This window comes from Ambystoma mexicanum, unplaced genomic scaffold, assembly GCF_040938575.1.
Source record: "Ambystoma mexicanum isolate Mex_15411 unplaced genomic scaffold, UKY_AmexF1_1 Mex_scaf1, whole genome shotgun sequence".
Lineage (NCBI taxonomy): Eukaryota > Metazoa > Chordata > Amphibia > Caudata > Ambystomatidae > Ambystoma > Ambystoma mexicanum.
This window is the reverse complement of record NW_027182324.1, coordinates 438,749-457,975: the sequence shown is the minus strand read 5'-3', so window position 1 is coordinate 457,975 and position 19,227 is coordinate 438,749. Positions and strand designations below refer to the sequence as shown.

The 19,227-nt window shown below is 40.7% G+C and overlaps 9 non-coding genes across 9 annotated transcripts; 8 read left to right on the top strand and 1 right to left on the bottom strand.

Moving 5' to 3' along the window:
• The first annotated feature begins 1,439 nt into the window (after positions 1-1,439).
• TRNAK-UUU (transfer RNA lysine (anticodon UUU)) lies at positions 1,440-1,512 on the top strand. Its single transcript has one exon. It is a non-coding gene; the product is annotated as a tRNA-Lys (tRNA).
• A 768-nt stretch (positions 1,513-2,280) lies between these two features.
• On the top strand, positions 2,281-2,353 carry TRNAK-UUU (transfer RNA lysine (anticodon UUU)). The gene has a single exon. It is a non-coding gene; the product is annotated as a tRNA-Lys (tRNA).
• A 3,237-nt stretch (positions 2,354-5,590) lies between these two features.
• Positions 5,591-5,664, bottom strand: TRNAT-AGU (transfer RNA threonine (anticodon AGU)). Its single transcript has one exon. It is a non-coding gene; the product is annotated as a tRNA-Thr (tRNA).
• A 457-nt stretch (positions 5,665-6,121) lies between these two features.
• Positions 6,122-6,194, top strand: TRNAK-UUU (transfer RNA lysine (anticodon UUU)). Its single transcript has one exon. It is a non-coding gene; the product is annotated as a tRNA-Lys (tRNA).
• A 497-nt stretch (positions 6,195-6,691) lies between these two features.
• TRNAK-UUU (transfer RNA lysine (anticodon UUU)) lies at positions 6,692-6,764 on the top strand. The gene has a single exon. It is a non-coding gene; the product is annotated as a tRNA-Lys (tRNA).
• Positions 6,765-10,060: 3,296 nt separating this feature from the next.
• TRNAK-UUU (transfer RNA lysine (anticodon UUU)) lies at positions 10,061-10,133 on the top strand. The gene has a single exon. It is a non-coding gene; the product is annotated as a tRNA-Lys (tRNA).
• Positions 10,134-12,583: 2,450 nt separating this feature from the next.
• On the top strand, positions 12,584-12,656 carry TRNAK-UUU (transfer RNA lysine (anticodon UUU)). Its single transcript has one exon. It is a non-coding gene; the product is annotated as a tRNA-Lys (tRNA).
• Positions 12,657-16,799: 4,143 nt separating this feature from the next.
• Positions 16,800-16,872, top strand: TRNAK-UUU (transfer RNA lysine (anticodon UUU)). Its single transcript has one exon. It is a non-coding gene; the product is annotated as a tRNA-Lys (tRNA).
• Positions 16,873-18,482: 1,610 nt separating this feature from the next.
• Positions 18,483-18,555, top strand: TRNAK-UUU (transfer RNA lysine (anticodon UUU)). The gene has a single exon. It is a non-coding gene; the product is annotated as a tRNA-Lys (tRNA).
• The last annotated feature ends 672 nt before the right edge of the window (positions 18,556-19,227 follow it).

The window sequence follows — 19,227 nt, the reverse complement described above, 5'->3', positions numbered from 1 at the left end:
TGAAATAGCAATCTTTGTACAAAGTTTTAATATTGGGGAGACAGATTGGTCGAAAAAAAAGTAGACATGCGCTGCTGAGATTCGAACTCAGGATCTCCTGTTTACTAGACAGGCGCTTTAACCAACTAAGCCACAGCACCTTTTTTGCATCTGGTCTCCTTTCCTTCCTCATGTAATCATTTAGAAGTGAAATCCATTTTTTTTAAGGCTGGGCTTCTGTTGCAATATAACTTTTCAAAATGTTTTCCAATTGACTGAAACTCCATTGCACAAAACGAGCATGTCATTAATCGTCGATTTAGAGTGGACTGCATTGTCCAGTGTGTGCATTGAGGAGCACATGTTCGTCTTTACTGGGGAGCAAGTTTGCACTCATGAATGTGGCAAAACATTCAAATCCGTAAGTGGGTGAACATTAAAGTCCTAGATGCTGCAAATCTCTATATCTGGATACGGAATGACTGAAAAAAGTTATGTCTCCAGTGTCAAAATGTGTGTAATGCACTAGTAATTCATTTCCTTTATTGACCAGTGAGGTAGCCATGTATGAAGGTGCTGTAGAGTGAAAATCAAGTTTCAAATGGGCAGTGATCCCTGTGCCTGGATAGCTCAGTCGGTAGAGTATCAGACTTTTAATCTGAGGGTCTAGGGTTCAAGTCCCTGCTCAGGCGTACCTTCGCTTCTTTTACAAAAAATTAAGCAGGAAATATGAATTGCTCATTCTAATATGTGCTATTTCTGATGGCATCGCAACCTTGGGCAATATGACTCTAAGGTAGTGGAGTCCAGAGTTCTTGGATGCTTTGCCAACATTTCAAGCCTGACTGTGCTTCTAAATAGCATGAAATAGCAATCTTTGTTCAAAGTTTTAATATTGGGGAGACAGATTGGTCGAAAAAAAAGCAGACAGGCGTTGCTGAGATTCGAACTCAGGATCTCCTGTTTACTAGACAGGCGCTTTAACCAACTAAGCCATAGCACCTTTTTTGCATCTGGTCTCCTTTCCTTCCTCATGTAATCATTTAGAAGTGAAATCCACTTTTTTAAGGCTGGGCTTCTGTTGCAATATAACTTTTCAAAATGTTTTCCAATTGACTGAAACTCCATTGCACAAAACGAGCATGTCATTAATCGTCGATTTAGAGTGGACTGCATTGCCCAGTGTGTGCATTGAGGAGCACATGTTCGTCTTTACTGGGGAGCAAGTTTGCACTCATGAATGTGGCAAAACATTCAAATCCGTAAGTGGGTGAACATTAAAGTCCTAGATGCTGCAAATCTCTATATCTGGATACGGAATGACTGAAAAAAGTTATGTCTCCAGTGTCAAAATGTGTGTAATGCACTAGTAATTCATTTCCTTTATTGACCAGTGAGGTAGCCATGTATGGAGGTGCTGTAGAGTGAAAATCAAGTTTCAAATGAGCAGTGATCCCTGTGCCTGGATAGCTCAGTCGGTAGAGCATCAGACTTTTAATCTGAGGGTCCAGGGTTCAAGTCCCTGTTCAGGCGTACCTTTGCTTCTTTTACAAAAAATTAAGCAGGAAATATGAATTGCTCATTCTAATATGTGCTATTTCTGATGGCATCGCAACCTTGGGCAATATGACTCTAAGGTAGTGGAGTCCAGAGTTCTTGGATGCTTTGCCAACATTTCAAGCCTGACTGTGCTTCTAAATAGCATGAAATAGCAATCTTTGTACAAAGTTTTAATATTGGGGAGACAGATTGGTCGAAAAAAAAGCAGACAGGCGCTGCTGAGATTCGAACTCAGGATCTCCTGTTTACTAAACAGGCGCTTTAACCAACTAAGCCACAGCACCTTTTTTGCATCTGGTCTCCTTTCCATTCTCATGTAATCATTTAGAAGTGAAATCCACTTTTTTAAGGCTGGGCTTCTGTTGCAATATAACTTTTCAAAATGTTTTCCAATTGACTGAAACTCCATTGCACAAAACGAGCATGTCATTAATCGTCGATTTAGAGTGGACTGCATTGCCCAGTGTGTGCATTGAGGAGCACATGTTCGTCTTTACTGGGGAGCAAGTTTGCACTCATGAATGTGGCAAAACATTCAAATCCGTAAGTGGGTGAACATTAAAGTCCTAGATGCTGCAAATCTCTATATCTGGATACGGAATGACTGAAAAAAGTTATGTCTCCAGTGTCAAAATGTGTGTAATGCACTAGTGATTCATTTCCTTTATTGACCAGTGAGGTAGCCATGTATGGAGGTGCTGTAGAGTGAAAATCAAGTTTCAAATGGGCAGTGATCCCTGTGCCTGGATAGCTCAGTCGGTAGAGCATCAGACTTTTAATCTGAGGGTCCAGGGTTCAAATCCCTGTTCAGGCGTATCTTTGGTTCTTTTACAAAAAATTTAGCAGGAAATATGAATTGCTCATTCTAATATGTGCTATGTCTGATGGCATCGCAACCTTGGGCAATATGACTCTAAGGTAGTGGAGTCCAGAATTCTTGGATGCTTTGCCAACATTTCAAGCCTGACTGTGCTTCTAAATAGCATGAAATAACAATCTTTGTACAAAGTTTTAATATTGGGGAGACAGATTGGTCGAAAAAAAAGCAGACAGGCGCTGCTGAGATTCGAACTCAGGATCTCCTGTTTACTAGACAGGCGCTTTAACCAACTAAGCCACAGCACCTCTTTTGCATCTGGTCTCCTTTCCTTCCTCATGTAATCATTTAGAAGTGAAATTCACTTTTTTTAAGGCTGGGATTCTGTTGCAATATAACTTTACAAAATGTTTTCCAATTGACTGAAACTCCATTGCACAAAACGAGCATGTCATTAATCGTTGATTTAGAGTGGACTGCATTGCCCAGTGTGTGTATTGAGGAGCACATGTTCGCCTTTACTGGGGAGCAATTTTGCACTCATGAATGTGGCAAAACATTCAAATCCGTAAGTGGGTGAACATTAAAGTCCTAGATGCTGCAAATCTCTATATCTGGATACGGAATGACTGAAAAAAGTTATGTCTCCAGTGTCAAAATGTGTGTAATGCACTAGTAATTCATTTCCTTTATTGACCAGTGAGGTAGCCATGTATGGAGGTGCTGTAGAGTGAAAATCAAGTTTCAAATGGGCAGTGATCCCTGTGCCTGGATAGCTCAGTCGGTAGAGCATCAGACTTTTAATCTGAGGGTCCAGGGTTCAAGTCACTGTTCAGGCGTACCTTTGCTTCTTTTACAAAAAATTAAGCAGGAAATATGAATTGCTCATTCTAATATGTGCTATTTTTGATGGCATCGCAACCTTGGGCAATATGACTCTAAGGTAGTGGAGTCCAGAGTTTTTGGATGCTTTGCCAACATTTCAAGCCTGACTGTGCTTCTAAATAGCATGAAATAGCAATCTTTGTACAAAGTTTTAATATTGGGGAGACAGATTGGTCGAAAAAAAAGCAGACAGGCGCTGCTGAGATTCGAACTCAGGATCTCCTGTTTACTAGACAGGCGCTTTAACCAACTAAGCCACAGCACCTTTTTTGCATCTGGTCTCCTTTCCTTCCTCATGTAATCATTTAGAAGTGAAATCCATTTTTTTTAAGGCTGGGCTTCTGTTGCAATATAACTTTTCAAAATGTTTTCCAATTGACTGAAACTCCATTGCACAAAACGAGCATGTCATTAATCGTCGATTTAGAGCGGACTGCATTGCCCAGTGTGTGCATTGAGGAGCACATGTACGTCTTTACTGGGGAGTAAGTTTGCACTCATGAATGTGGCAAAACATTCAAATCCGTAAGTGGGTGACAATTAAAGTCCTAGATGCTGCAAATCTCTACATCTGGATAAGGAATGACTGAAAAAGTTATGTCTCCAGTGTCAAAATGTGTGTAATGCACTAGTAATTAATTTCCTTTATTGACCAGTGAGGTAGCCATGTATGGAGGTGCTGTAGAGTGAAAATCAAGTTTCAAATGGGCAGTGATCCATGTGCCTGGATAGCTCAGTCGGTAGAGCATCAGACTTTTAATCTGAGGGTCCAGGGTTCAAGTCCCTGTTGCATCTGGTCTCCTTTCCTTCCTCATGTAATCATTTAGAAGTGAAATCCACTTTTTTTAAGGCTGGGCTTCTGTTGCAATATAACTTTTCAAAATGTTTTCCAATTGACTGAAACTCCATTGCACAAAACGAGCATGTCAGTAATCGACGATTTAGAGTGGACTGCATTGCCCAGTGTGTGCATTGAGGAGCACATGTACGTCTTTACTGGGGAGCAAGTTTGCACTCATGAATGTGGCAAAACATTCAAATCCGTGGGGTGGATGACCATTAAAGTCCTAGATGCTGCAAATCTCTATATCTGGATACGGAATGACTGAAAAAAGTCATGTCTCCAGTGTCAAAATGTGTGTAATGCACTAGTAATTCATTTCCTTTATTGACCAGTGAGGTAGCCATGTATGGAGGTGCTGTAGAGTGAAAATCAAGTTTCAAATGGGCAGTGATCCTGTGGGTCCAGGATTCAAGTCCCTGTTCAAGCGTACCTTTGCTTCTTTTACAAAAAATTAAGCAGGAAATATGAATTGCTCATTCGAATATGTGTTATTTCTGATGGCATCTCAACCTTGGGCAATATGACTCTAAGGTAGTGGAGACCAGAGTTCTTGGGTGCTTTGCCAACATTTCAAGCCTGACTGTGCTTCTAAATAGCATGAAATAGCAATCTTTGTACAAAGTTTTAATATTGGGGAGACAGATTGGTCGAAAAAAAAGCAGACAGGCGCTGCTGAGATTCGAACTCAGGATCTCCTTTTTACTAGACAGGCGCTTTAACCAACTAAGCCACAGCACCTTTTTTGCATCTGGTCTCCTTTCCTTCCTCATGTAATCATTTAGAAGTGAAATCCACTTTTTTTAAGGCTGGGCTTCTGTTGCAATATAACTTTTCAAGATGTTTTCCAATTGACTGAAACTCCATTGCACAAAACGAGCATGTCATTAATCGTCGATTTAGAGTGGACTGCATTGCCCAGTGTGTGCATTGAGGAGCACATGTTCGTCTTTACTGGGGAGCAACTTTGCACTCATGAATGTGGCAAAACATTCAAATCCGTAAGTGGGTGAACATTAAAGTCCTAGATGCTGCAAATCTCTATATCTGGATACGGAATGACTGAAAAAAGTTATGTCTCCAGTGTCAAAATGTGTGTAATGCACTAGTAATTCATTTCCTTTATTGACCAGTGAGGTAGCCATGTATGGAGGTGCTGTAGAGTGAAAATCAAGTTTCAAATGGCAGTGATCCCTGTGCCTGGATAGCTCAGTCGGTAGAGCATCAGACTTTTAATTTGAGGGTCCAGGGTTCAAGTCCCTGGTCAGGCGTACCTTTGCTTCTTTTACAAAAAATTAAGCAGGAAATATGAATTGCTCATTCTAATATGTGCTATTTCTGATGGCATCGCAACCTTGGGCAATATGACTCTAAGGTAGTGGAGTCCAGAGTTCTTGGATGCTTTGCCAACATTTCAAGCCTGACTGTGGTTCTAAATAGCATGAAATAGCAATCTTTGTACAAAGTTTTAATATTGGGGAGACAGATTGGTCGAAAAAAAAGCAGACAGGCGCTGCTGAGATTCGAACTCAGGACCTCCTGTTTACTAGACAGGCGCTTTAACCAACTAAGCCACAGCACCTTTTTTACATCTGGTCTCCTTTCCTTCCTCATGTAATCATTTAGAAGTGAAATCCACTTTTTTAAGGCTGGGCTTCTGTTGCAATATAACTTTTCAAAATGTTTTCCAATTGACTGAAACTCCATTGCACAAAACGAGCATGTCATTAATCGTCGATTTAGAGTGGACTGCATTGCCCAGTGTGTGCATTGAGGAGCACATGTTCGTCTTTACTGGGGAGCAAGTTTGCACTCATGAATGTGGCAAAACATTCAAATCCGTAAGTGGGTGAACATTAAAGTCCTAGATGCTGCAAATCTCTATATCTGGATACGGAATGACTGAAAAAAGTTATGTCTCCAGTGTCAAAATGTGTGTAATGCACTAGTAATTCATTTCCTTTATTGACCAGTGAGGTAGCCATGTATGGAGGTGCTGTGGAGTGAAAATCAAGTTTCAAATGGGCATTGATCCCTGTGCCTGGATAGCTCAGTCGGTAGAGCATCAGACTTTTAATCTGAGGGTCCAGGGTTCAAGTCCCTGTTCAGGCGTATCTTTGCTTCTTTTACAAAAAATTTAGCAGGAAATATGAATTGCTCATTCTAATATGTGCTATTTCTGATGGCATCGCAACCTTGGGCAATATGACTCTAAGGTAGTGGAGTCCAGAATTATTGGATGCTTTGCCAACATTTCAAGCCTGACTGTGCTTCTAAATAGCATGAAATAACAATCTTTGTACAAAGTTTTAAAATTGGGGAGACAGATTGGTCGAAAAAAAAAGCAGACAGGCGCTGCTGAGATTCGAACTCCGGATCTCCTGTTTACTAGACAGGCGCTTTAACCAACTAAGCCACAGCACCTCTTTTGCATCTGGTCTCCTTTCCTTCCTCATGTAATCATTTAGAAGTGAAATTCACTTTTTTTAAGGCTGGGCTTCTGTTGCAATATAACTTTACAAAATGTTTTCCAATTGACTGAAACTCCATTGCACAAAAGGAGCATGTCATTAATCGTCGATTTAGAGTGGACTGCATTGCCACTCTGTGCCTGGATAGCTCAGTCGGTAGAGCATCAGACTTTTAATCTGAGGGTCCAGGGTTCAAGTCCCTGTTCAGGCGTACCTTTGCTTCTTTTACAAAAGATTAAGCAGGAAATATGAATTGCTCATTCTAATATGAGCTATTTCTGTTGGCATCGCAACCTTGGGCAATATGACTCTAAGGTAGTGGAGTCCAGAGTTTTTGGATGCTTTGCCAACATTTCAAGCCTGACTGTGCTTCTAAATAGCATGAAATAGCAATCTTTGTACAAAGTTTTAATATTGGGGAGACAGATTGGTCGAAAAAAAAAGCAGACAGGCGCTGCTGAGATTCGAACTCAGGATCTCCTGTTTACTAGACAGGCACTTTAACCAACTAAGCCACAGCACCTTTTTTGCATCTGGTCTCCTTTCCTTCCTCATGTAATCATTTAGAAGTGAAATCCATTTTTTTTAAGGCTGGGCTTCTGTTGCAATATAACTTTTCAAAATGTTTTCCAATTGACTGAAACTCCATTGCACAAAACGAGCATGTCATTAATCGTCGATTTAGAGTGGACTGCATTGCCCAGTGTGTGCATTGAGGAGCACATGTTCGTCTTTACTGGGGAGCAAGTTTGCACTCATGAATGTGGCAAAACATTCAAATCCGTAAGTGGGTGAACATTAAAGTCCTAGATGCTGCAAATCTCTATATCTGGATACGGAATGACTGAAAAAAGTTATGTCTCCAGTGTCAAAATGTGTGTAATGCACTAGTAATTCATTTCCTTTATTGACCAGTGAGGTAGCCATGTATGGAGGTGCTGTAGAGTGAAAATCAAGTTTCAAATGGGCAGTGATCCCTGTGTCTGGATAGCTCAGTCGGTAGAGCATCAGACTTTTAATCTGAGGGTCCAGGGTTCAAGTCACTGTTCAGGCGTACCTTTGCTTCTTTTACAAAAAATTAAGCAGGAAATATGAATTGCTCATTCTAATATGTGCTATTTCTGATGGCATCGCAACCTTGGGCAATATGACTCTAAGGTAGTGGAGTCCAGAGTTTTTGGATGCTTTGCCAACATTTCAAGCCTGACTGTGCTTCTAAATAGCATGAAATAGCAATCTTTGTACAAAGTTTTAATATTGGGGAGACAGATTGGTCGAAAAAAAAGCAGACAGGCGCTGCTGAGATTCGAACTCAGGATCTCCTGTTTACTAGACAGGCGCTTTAACCAACTAAGCCACAGCACCTTTTTTGCATCTGGTCTCCTTTCCTTCCTCATGTAATCATTTAGAAGTGAAATCCATTTTTTTTAAGGCTGGGCTTCTGTTGCAATATAACTTTTCAAAATGTTTTCCAATTGACTGAAACTCCATTGCACAAAACGAGCATGTCATTAATCGTCGATTTAGAGTGGACTGCATTGCCCAGTGTGTGCATTGAGGAGCACATGTTCGTCTTTACTGGGGAGCAAGTTTGCACTCATGAATGTGGCAAAACATTCAAATCCGTAAGTGGGTGAACATTAAAGTCCTAGATGCTGCAAATCTCTATATCTGGATACGGAATGACTGAAAAAAGTTATGTCTCCAGTGTCAAAATGTGTGTAATGCACTAGTAATTCATTTCCTTTATTGACCAGTGAGGTAGCCATGTATGGAGGTGCTGTAGAGTGAAAATCAAGTTTCAAATGGGCAGTGATCCCTGTGTCTGGATAGCTCAGTCGGTAGAGCATCAGACTTTTAATCTGAGGGTCCAGGGTTCAAGTCACTGTTCAGGCGTACCTTTGCTTCTTTTACAAAAAATTAAGCAGGAAATATGAATTGCTCATTCTAATATGTGCTATTTCTGATGGCATCGCAACCTTGGGCAATATGACTCTAAGGTAGTGGAGTCCAGAGTTTTTGGATGCTTTGCCAACATTTCAAGCCTGACTGTGCTTCTAAATAGCATGAAATAGCAATCTTTGTACAAAGTTTTAATATTGGGGAGACAGATTGGTCGAAAAAAAAGCAGACAGGCGCTGCTGAGATTCGAACTCAGGATCTCCTGTTTACTAGACAGGCGCTTTAACCAACTAAGCCACAGCACCTTTTTTGCATCTGGTCTCCTTTCCTTCCTCATGTAATCATTTAGAAGTGAAATCCATTTTTTTTAAGGCTGGGCTTCTGTTGCAATATAACTTTTCAAAATGTTTTCCAATTGACTGAAACTCCATTGCACAAAACGAGCATGTCATTAATCGTCGATTTAGAGTGGACTGCATTGCCCAGTGTGTGCATTGAGGAGCACATGTTCGTCTTTACTGGGGAGCAAGTTTGCACTCATGAATGTGGCAAAACATTCAAATCCGTAAGTGGGTGAACATTAAAGTCCTAGATGCTGCAAATCTCTATATCTGGATACGGAATGACTGAAAAAAGTTATGTCTCCATTGTCAAAATGTGTGTAATGCACTAGTAATTCATTTCCTTTATTGACCAGTGAGGTAGCCATGTATGGAGGTGCTGTAGAGTGAAAATCAAGTTTCAAATGGGCAGTGATCCCTGTGCCTGGATAGCTCAGTCGGTAGAGCATCAGACTTTTAATCTGAGGGTCCAGGGTTCAAGTCCCTGCTCAGGCGTACCTTCGCATCTTTTACAAAAAATTAAGCAGGAAATATGAATTGCTCATTCTAATATGTGCTATTTCTGATGGCATCGCAACCTTGGGCAATATGACTCTAAGGTAGTGGAGTCCAGAATTATTGGATGCTTTGCCAACATTTCAAGCCTGACTGTGCTTCTAAATAGCATGAAATAACAATCTTTGTACAAAGTTTTAATATTGGGGAGACAGATTGGTCGAAAAAAAAGCAGACAGGCGCTGCTGAAACTCGAACTCAGGATCTCCTGTTTACTGGACAGGCGCTTTAACCAACTAAGCCACAGCACCTCTTTTGCATCTGGTCTCCTTTCCTTCCTCATGTAATCATTTAGAAGTGAAATTCACTTTTTTTAAGGCTGGGCTTCTGTTGCAATATAACTTTACAAAATGTTTTCCAATTGACTGAAACTCCATTGCACAAAACGAGCATGTCATTAATCGTTGATTTAGAGTGGACTGCATTGCCCAGTGTGTGTATTGAGGAGCACATGTTCGCCTTTACTGGGGAGCAATTTTGCACTCATGAATGTGGCAAAACATTCAAATCCGTAAGTGGGTGAACATTAAAGTCCTAGATGCTGCAAATCTCTATATCTGGATACGGAATGACTGAAAAACGTTATGTCTCCAGTGTCAAAATGTGTGTAATGCACTAGTAATTCATTTCCTTTATTGACCAGTGAGGTAGCCATGTATGGAGGTGCTGTAGAGTGAAAATCAAGTTTCAAATGGGCATTGATCCTTGTGCCTGGATAGCTCAGTCGGTAGAGCATCAGACTTTTAATCTGAGGGTCCAGGGTTCAAGTCCCTGTTCAGGCGTACCTTTGCTTCTTTTACAAAAAATTAAGCAGGAAATATGAATTGCTCATTCTAATATGTGCTATTTCTGATGGCATCGCAACCTTGGGCAATATGACTCTAAGGTAGTGGAGTCCAGAGTTCTTGGATGCTTTGCCAACATTTCAAGCCTGACTGTGCTTCTAAATAGCATGAAATAGCAATCTTTGTACAAAGTTTTAATATTGGGGAGACAGATTGGTCGAAAAAAAGCAGACAGGCGCTGCTGAGATTCGAACTCAGGATCTCCTGTTTACTAGACAGGCGCTTTAACCAACTAAGCCACAGCACCTTTTTTGCATCTGGTCTCCTTTCCTTCCTCATGTAATCATTTAGAAGTGAAATCCACTTTTTTAAGGGTGGGCTTCTGTTGCAATATAACTTTTCAAAATGTTTTCCAATTGACTGAAACTCCATTGCACAAAACGAGCATGTCATTAATCATCGATTTAGAGTGGACTGCATTGCCCAGTGTGTGCATTGAGGAGCACATGTTCGTCTTTACTGGGGAGCAAGTTTGCACTCATGAATGTGGCAAAACATTCAAATCCGTAAGTGGGTGAACATTAAAGTCCTAGATGCTGCAAATCTCTATATCTGGATACGGAATGACTGAAAAAAGTTATGTCTCCAGTGTCAAAATGTGTGTAATGCACTAGTAATTCATTTCCTTTATTGACCAGTGAGGTAGCCATGTATGGAGGTGCTGTAGAGTGAAAATCAAGTTTCAAATGGGCAGTGATCCCTGTGCCTGGATAGCTCAGTCGGTAGAGCATCAGACTTTTAATCTGAGGGTCCAGGGTTCAAGTCACTGTTCAGGTGTACCTTTGCTTCTTTTACAAAAAATTAAGCAGGAAATATGAATTGCTCATTCTAATATGTGCTATTTCTGATGGCATCGCAACCTTGGGCAATATGACTCTAAGGTAGTGGAGTCCAGAGTTTTTGGATGCTTTGCCAACATTTCAAGCCTGACTGTGCTTCTAAATAGCATGAAATAGCAATCTTTGTACAAAGTTTTAATATTGGGGAGACAGATTGGTCGAAAAAAAAGTAGACATGCGCTGCTGAGATTCGAACTCAGGATCTCCTGTTTACTAGACAGGCGCTTTAACCAACTAAGCCACAGCACCTTTTTTGCATCTGGTCTCCTTTCCTTCCTCATGTAATCATTTAGAAGTGAAATCCATTTTTTTTAAGGCTGGGCTTCTGTTGCAATATAACTTTTCAAAATGTTTTCCAATTGACTGAAACTCCATTGCACAAAACGAGCATGTCATTAATCGTCGATTTAGAGTGGACTGCATTGTCCAGTGTGTGCATTGAGGAGCACATGTTCGTCTTTACTGGGGAGCAAGTTTGCACTCATGAATGTGGCAAAACATTCAAATCCGTAAGTGGGTGAACATTAAAGTCCTAGATGCTGCAAATCTCTATATCTGGATACGGAATGACTGAAAAAAGTTATGTCTCCAGTGTCAAAATGTGTGTAATGCACTAGTAATTCATTTCCTTTATTGACCAGTGAGGTAGCCATGTATGAAGGTGCTGTAGAGTGAAAATCAAGTTTCAAATGGGCAGTGATCCCTGTGCCTGGATAGCTCAGTCGGTAGAGTATCAGACTTTTAATCTGAGGGTCTAGGGTTCAAGTCCCTGCTCAGGCGTACCTTCGCTTCTTTTACAAAAAATTAAGCAGGAAATATGAATTGCTCATTCTAATATGTGCTATTTCTGATGGCATCGCAACCTTGGGCAATATGACTCTAAGGTAGTGGAGTCCAGAGTTCTTGGATGCTTTGCCAACATTTCAAGCCTGACTGTGCTTCTAAATAGCATGAAATAGCAATCTTTGTTCAAAGTTTTAATATTGGGGAGACAGATTGGTCGAAAAAAAAGCAGACAGGCGCTGCTGAGATTCGAACTCAGGATCTCCTGTTTACTAGACAGGCGCTTTAACCAACTAAGCCATAGCACCTTTTTTGCATCTGGTCTCCTTTCCTTCCTCATGTAATCATTTAGAAGTGAAATCCACTTTTTTAAGGCTGGGCTTCTGTTGCAATATAACTTTTCAAAATGTTTTCCAATTGACTGAAACTCCATTGCACAAAACGAGCATGTCATTAATCGTCGATTTAGAGTGGACTGCATTGCCCAGTGTGTGTATTGAGGAGCACATGTTCGCCTTTACTGGGGAGCAATTTTGCACTCATGAATGTGGCAAAACATTCAAATCCGTAAGTGGGTGAACATTAAAGTCCTAGATGCTGCAAATCTCTATATCTGGATACGGAATGACTGAAAAAAGTTATGTCTCCAGTGTCAAAATGTGTGTAATGCACTAGTAATTCATTTCCTTTATTGACCAGTGAGGTAGCCATGTATGGAGGTGCTGTAGAGTGAAAATCAAGTTTCAAATGGGCACTGATCCTTGTGCCTGGATAGCTCAGTCGGTAGAGCATCAGACTTTTAATCTGAGGGTCCAGGGTTCAAGTCCCTGTTCAGGCGTACCTTTGCTTCTTTTACAAAAAATTAAGCAGGAAATATGAATTGCTCCTTCTAATATGTGCTATTTCTGATGGCATCGCAACCTTGGGCAATATGACTCTAAGGTAGTGGAGTCCAGAGTTCTTGGATGCTTTGCCAACATTTCAAGCCTGACTGTGCTTCTAAATAGCATGAAATAGCAATCTTTGTACAAAGTTTTAATATTGGGGAGACAGATTGGTCGAAAAAAAAGCAGACAGGCGCTGCTGAGATTCGAACTCAGGATCTCCTGTTTACTAGACAGGCGCTTTAACCAACTAAGCCACAGCACCTTTTTTGCATCTGGTCTCCTTTCCTTCCTCATGTAATCATTTAGAAGTGAAATCCACTTTTTTAAGGCTGGGCTTCTGTTGCAATATAACTTTTCAAAATGTTTTCCAATTGACTGAAACTCCATTGCACAAAACGAGCATGTCATTAATCGTCGATTTAGAGTGGACTGCATTGCCCAGTGTGTGCATTGAGGAGCACATGTTCGTCTTTACTGGGGAGCAAGTTTGCACTCATGAATGTGGCAAAACATTCAAATCCGTAAGTGGGTGAACATTAAAGTCCTAGATGCTGCAAATCTCTATATCTGGATACGGAATGACTGAAAAAAGTTATGTCTCCAGTGTCAAAATGTGTGTAATGCACTAGTAATTCATTTCCTTTATTGACCAGTGAGGTAGCCATGTATGGAGGTGCTGTAGAGTGAAAATCAAGTTTCAAATGGGCAGTGATCCCTGTGCCTGGATAGCTCAGTCGGTAGAGTATCAGACTTTTAATCTGAGGGTATAGGGTTCAAGTCCCTGCTCAGGTGTACCTTTGCTTCTTTTACAAAAAATTAAGCAGGAAATATGAATTGCTCATTCTAATATGTGCTATTTCTGATGGCATCGCAACCTTGGGCAATATGACTCTAAGGTAGTGGAGTCCAGAGTTTTTGGATGCTTTGCCAACATTTCAAGCCTGACTGTGCTTCTAAATAGCATGAAATAGCAATCTTTGTTCAAAGTTTTAATATTGGGGAGACAGATTGGTCGAAAAAAAAGCAGACAGGCGCTGCTGAGATTCGAACTCAGGATCTCCTGTTTACTAGACAGGCGCCTTAACCAACTAAGCCATAGCACCTTTTTTGCATCTGGTCTCCTTTCCTTCCTCATGTAATCATTTAGAAGTGAAATCCACTTTTTTAAGGCTGGGCTTCTGTTGCAATATAACTTTTCAAAATGTTTTCCAATTGACTGAAACTCCATTGCACAAAACGAGCATGTCATTAATCGTCGATTTAGAGTGGACTGCATTGCCCAGTGTGTGCATTGAGGAGCACATGTTCGTCTTTACTGGGGAGCAAGTTTGCACTCATGAATGTGGCAAAACATTCAAATCCGTAAGTGGGTGAACATTAAAGTCCTAGATGCTGCAAATCTCTATATCTGGATACGGAATGACTGAAAAAAGTTATGTCTCCAGTGTCAAAATGTGTGTAATGCACTAGTAATTCATTTCCTTTATTGACCAGTGAGGTAGCCATGTATGGAGGTGCTGTAGAGTGAAAATCAAGTTTCAAATGAGCAGTGATCCCTGTGCCTGGATAGCTCAGTCAGTAGAGCATCAGACTTTTAATCTGAGGGTCCAGGGTTCAAGTCCCTGTTCAGGCGTACCTTTGCTTCTTTTACAAAAAATTAAGCAGGAAATATGAATTGCTCATTCTAATATGTGCTATTTCTGATGGCATCGCAACCTTGGGCAATATGACTCTAAGGTAGTGGAGTCCAGAGTTCTTGGATGCTTTGCCAAAATTTCAAGCCTGACTGTGCTTCTAAATAGCATGAAATAGCAATCTTTGTACAAAGTTTTAATATTGGGGAGACAGATTGGTCGAAAAAAAAGCAGACAGGCGCTGCTGAGATTCGAACTCAGGATCTCCTGTTTACTAGACAGGCGCTTTAACCAACTAAGCCACAGCACCTTTTTTGCATCTGGTCTCCTTTCCCCTTTCCATTCTCAAATAATCATTTAGAAGTGAAATCCACTTTTTTAAGGCTGGGCTTCTGTTGCAATATAACTTTTCAAATGTTTTCCAATTGACTGAAACTCCATTGCACAAAACGAGCATGTCATTAATCGTCGATTTAGAGTGGACTGCATTGCCCAGTGTGTGCATTGAGGAGCACATGTTCGTCTTTACTGGGGAGCAAGTTTGCACTCATGAATGTGGCAAAACATTCAAATCCGTAAGTGGGTGAACATTAAAGTCCTAGATGCTGCAAATCTCTATATCTGGATACGGAATGACTGAAAAAAGTTATGTCTCCAGTGTCAAAATGTGTGTAATGCACTAGTAATTCATTTCCTTTATTGACCAGTGAGGTAGCCATGTATGGAGGTGCTGTAGAGTGAAAATCAAGTTTCAAGTGGGCAGTGATCCCTGTGCCTGGATAGCTCAGTCGGTAGAGCATCAGACTTTTAATCTGAGGTTCCAGGGTTCAAGTCACCGTTCAGGCGTACCTTTGCTTCTTTTACAAAAAATTAAGCAGGAAATATGAATTGCTCATTCTAATATGTGCTATTTCTGATGGCATCGCAACCTTGGGCAATATGACTCTAAGGTAGTGGAGTCCAGAGTTTTTGGATGCTTTGCCAACATTTCAAGCCTGACTGTGCTTCTAAATAGCATGAAATAGCAATCTTTGTACAAAGTTTTAATATTGGGGAGACAGATTGGTCGAAAAAAAAGCAGACAGGCGCTGCTGAGATTCGAACTCAGGATCTCCTGTTTACTAGACAGGCGCTTTAACCAACTAAGCCACAGCACCTTTTTTGCATCTGGTCTCCTTTCCTTCCTCATGTAATCATTTAGAAGTGAAATCCATTTTTTTTAAGGCTGGGCTTCTGTTGCAATATAACTTTTCAAAATGTTTTCCAATTGACTGAAACTCCATTGCACAAAACGAGCATGTCATTAATCGTCGATTTAGAGTGGACTGCATTGCCCAGTGTGTGCATTGAGGAGCACATGTTCGTCTTTACTGGGGAGCAAGTTTGCACTCATGAATGTGGCAAAACATTCAAATCCGTAAGTGGGTGAACATTAATGTCCTAGATGCTGCAAATCTCTATATCTGGATACGGAATGACTGAAAAAAGTTATGTCTCCAGTGTCAAAATGTGTGTAATGCACTAGTAATTCATTTCCTTTATTGACCAGTGAGGTAGCCATGTATGGAGGTGCTGTAGAGTGAAAATCAAGTTTCAAATGGGCAGTGATCCCTGTGCCTGGATAGCTCAGTCGGTAGAGCATCAGACTTTTAATCTGAGGGTCCAGGGTTCAAGTCCCTGCTCAGGCGTACCTTTGCTTCTTTTACAAAAAATTAAGCAGGAAATATGAATTGCTCATTCTAATATGTGCTATTTCTGATGGCTTCGCAACCTTGGGCAATATGACTCTAAGGTAGTGGAGTCCAGAGTTTTTGGATGCTTTGCCAACATTTCAAGCCTGACTGTGCTTCTAAATAGCATGAAATAGCAATCTTTGTACAAAGTTTTAATATTGGGGAGACAGATTGGTCGAAAAAAAAGCAGACAGGCGCTGCTGAGATTCGAACTCAGGATCTCCTGTTTACTAGACAGGCACTTGCTTTAACCAACTAAGCCACAGCACCTTTTTTGCATCTGGTCTCCTTTCCATTCTCATGTAATCATTTAGAAGTGAAATCCACTTTTTTAAGGCTGGGCTTCTGTTGCAATATAACTTTTCAAAATGTTTTCCAATTGACTGAAACTCCATTGCACAAAACGAGCATGTCATTAATCGTCGATTTAGAGTGGACTGCATTGCCCAGTGTGTGCATTGAGGAGCACATGTTCGTCTTTACTGGGGAGCAAGTTTGCACTCATGAATGTGGCAAAACATTCAAATCCGTAAGTGGGTGAACATTAAAGTCCTAGATGCTGCAAATCTCTATATCTGGATACGGAATGACTGAAAAAAGTTATGTCTCCAGTGTCAAAATGTGTGTAATGCACTAGTAATTCATTTCCTTTATTGACCAGTGAGGTAGCCATGTATGGAGGTGCTGTAGAGTGAAAATCAAGTTTCAAATGGGCAGTGATCCCTGTGCCTGGATAGCTCAGTCGGTAGAGCATCAGACTTTTAATCTGAGGGTCCAGGGTTCAAGTCCCTGTTCAGGCGTATCTTTGCTTCTTTTACAAAAAATTTAGCAGGAAATATGAATTGCTCATTCTAATATGTGCTATTTCTGATGGCATCGCAACCTTGGGCAATATGACTCTAAGGTAGTGGAGTCCAGAATTATTGGATGCTTTGCCAACATTTCAAGCCTGACTGTGCTTCTAAATAGCATGAAATAACAATCTTTGTACAAAGTTTTTAAATTGGGGAGACAGATTGGTCGAAAAAAAAGCAGACAGGCGCTGCTGAGATTCGAACTCCGGATCTCCTGTTTACTAGACAGGCGCTTTAACCAACTAAGCCACAGCACCTCTTTTGCATCTGGTCTCCTTTCCTTCTTCATGTAATCATTTAGAAGTGAAATTCACTTTTTTTAAGGCTGGGCTTCTGTTGCAATATAACTTTACAAAATGTTTTCCAATTGACTGAAACTCCATTGCACAAAACGAGCATGTCATTAATCGTCGATTTAGAGTGGACTGCATTGCCCAGTGTGTGCATTGAGGAGCACATGTTCGTCTTTACTGGGGAGCAAGTTTGCACTCATGAATGTGGCAAAACATTCAAATCCGTAAATGGGTGAACATTAAAGTCCTAGATGCTGCAAATCTCTATATCTGGATACGGAATGACTGAAAAAAGTTATGTCTCCAGTGTCAAAATGTGTGTAATGCACTAGTAATTCATTTCCTTTATTGACCAGTGAGGTAGCCATGTATGGAGGTGCTGTAGAGTGAAAATCAAGTTTCAAATGGCAGTGATCCCTGTGCCTGGATAGCTCAGTCGGTAGAGCATCAGACTTTTAATTTGAGGGTCCAGGGTTCAAGTCCCTGGTCAGGCGTACCTTTGCTTCTTTTACAAAAAATTAAGCAGGAAATATGAATTGCTCATTCTAATATGTGCTATTTCTGATGGCATCGCAACCTTGGGCAATATGACTCTAAGGTAGTGGAGTCCAGAGTTCTTGGATGCTTTGCCATCATTTCAAGCCTGACTGTGGTTCTAAATAGCATGAAATAGCAATCTTTGTACAAAGTTTTAATATTGGGGAGACAGATTGGTCGAAAAAAAAGCAGACAGGCGCTGCTGAGATTCGAACTCAGGATCTCCTGTTTACTAGACAGGCACTTTAACCAACTAAGCCACAGCACCTTTTTTGCATCTGGTCTCCTTTCCTTCCTCATGTAATCATTTAGAAGTGAAATCCATTTTTTTTAAGGCTGGGCTTCTGTTGCAATATAACTTTTCAAAATGTTTTCCAATTGACTGAAACTCCATTGCACAAAACGAGCATGTCATTAATCGTCGATTTAGAGTGGACTGCATTGCCCAGTGTGTGCATTGAGGAGCACATGTTCGTCTTTACTGGGGAGCAAGTTTGCACTCATGAATGTGGCAAAACATTCAAATCCGTAAGTGGGTGAACATTAAAGTCCTAGATGCTGCAAATCTCTATATCTGGATACGGAATGACTGAAAAAAGTTATGTCTCCAGTGTCAAAATGTGTGTAATGCACTAGTAATTCATTTCCTTTATTGACCAGTGAGGTAGCCATGTGTGGAGGTGCTGTAGAGTGAAAATCAAGTTTCAAATGAGCAGTGATCCCTGTGCCTGGATAGCTCAGTCGGTAGAGCATCAGACTTTTAATCTGAGGGTCCAGGGTTCAAGTCCCTGTTCAGGCGTACCTTTGCTTCTTTTACAAAAAATTAAGCAGGAAATATGAATTGCTCATTCTAATATGTGCTATTTCTGATGGCATCGCAACCTTGGGCAATATGACTCTAAGGTAGTGGAGTCCAGAGTTCTTGGATGCTTTGCCAACATTTCAAGCCTGACTGTGCTTCTAAATAGCATGAAATAGCAATCTTTGTACAAAGTTTTAATATTGGGGAGACAGATTGGTCGAAAAAAAATCAGACAGGCGCTGCTGAGATTCGCACTCAGGATCTCCTGTTTACTAGACAGGCGCTTTAACCAACTAAGCCACAGCACCTTTTTTGCATCTGGTCTCCTTTCCTTCCTCATGTAATCATTTAGAAGTGAAATCCACTTTTTTAAGGCTGGGCTTCTGTTGCAATATAACTTTTCAAAATGTTTTCCAATTGACTGAAACTCTATTGCACAAAACGAGCATGTCATTAATCGTTGATTTAGAGTGGACTGCATTGCCCAGTGTGTGTATTGAGGAGCACATGTTCGCCTTTACTGGGGAGCAATTTTGCACTCATGAATGTGGCAAAACATTCAAATCCGTAAGTGGGTGAACATTAAAGTCCTAGATGCTGCAAATCTCTATATCTGGATACGGAATGACTGAAAAAAGTTATGTCTCCAGTGTCAAAATGTGTGTAATG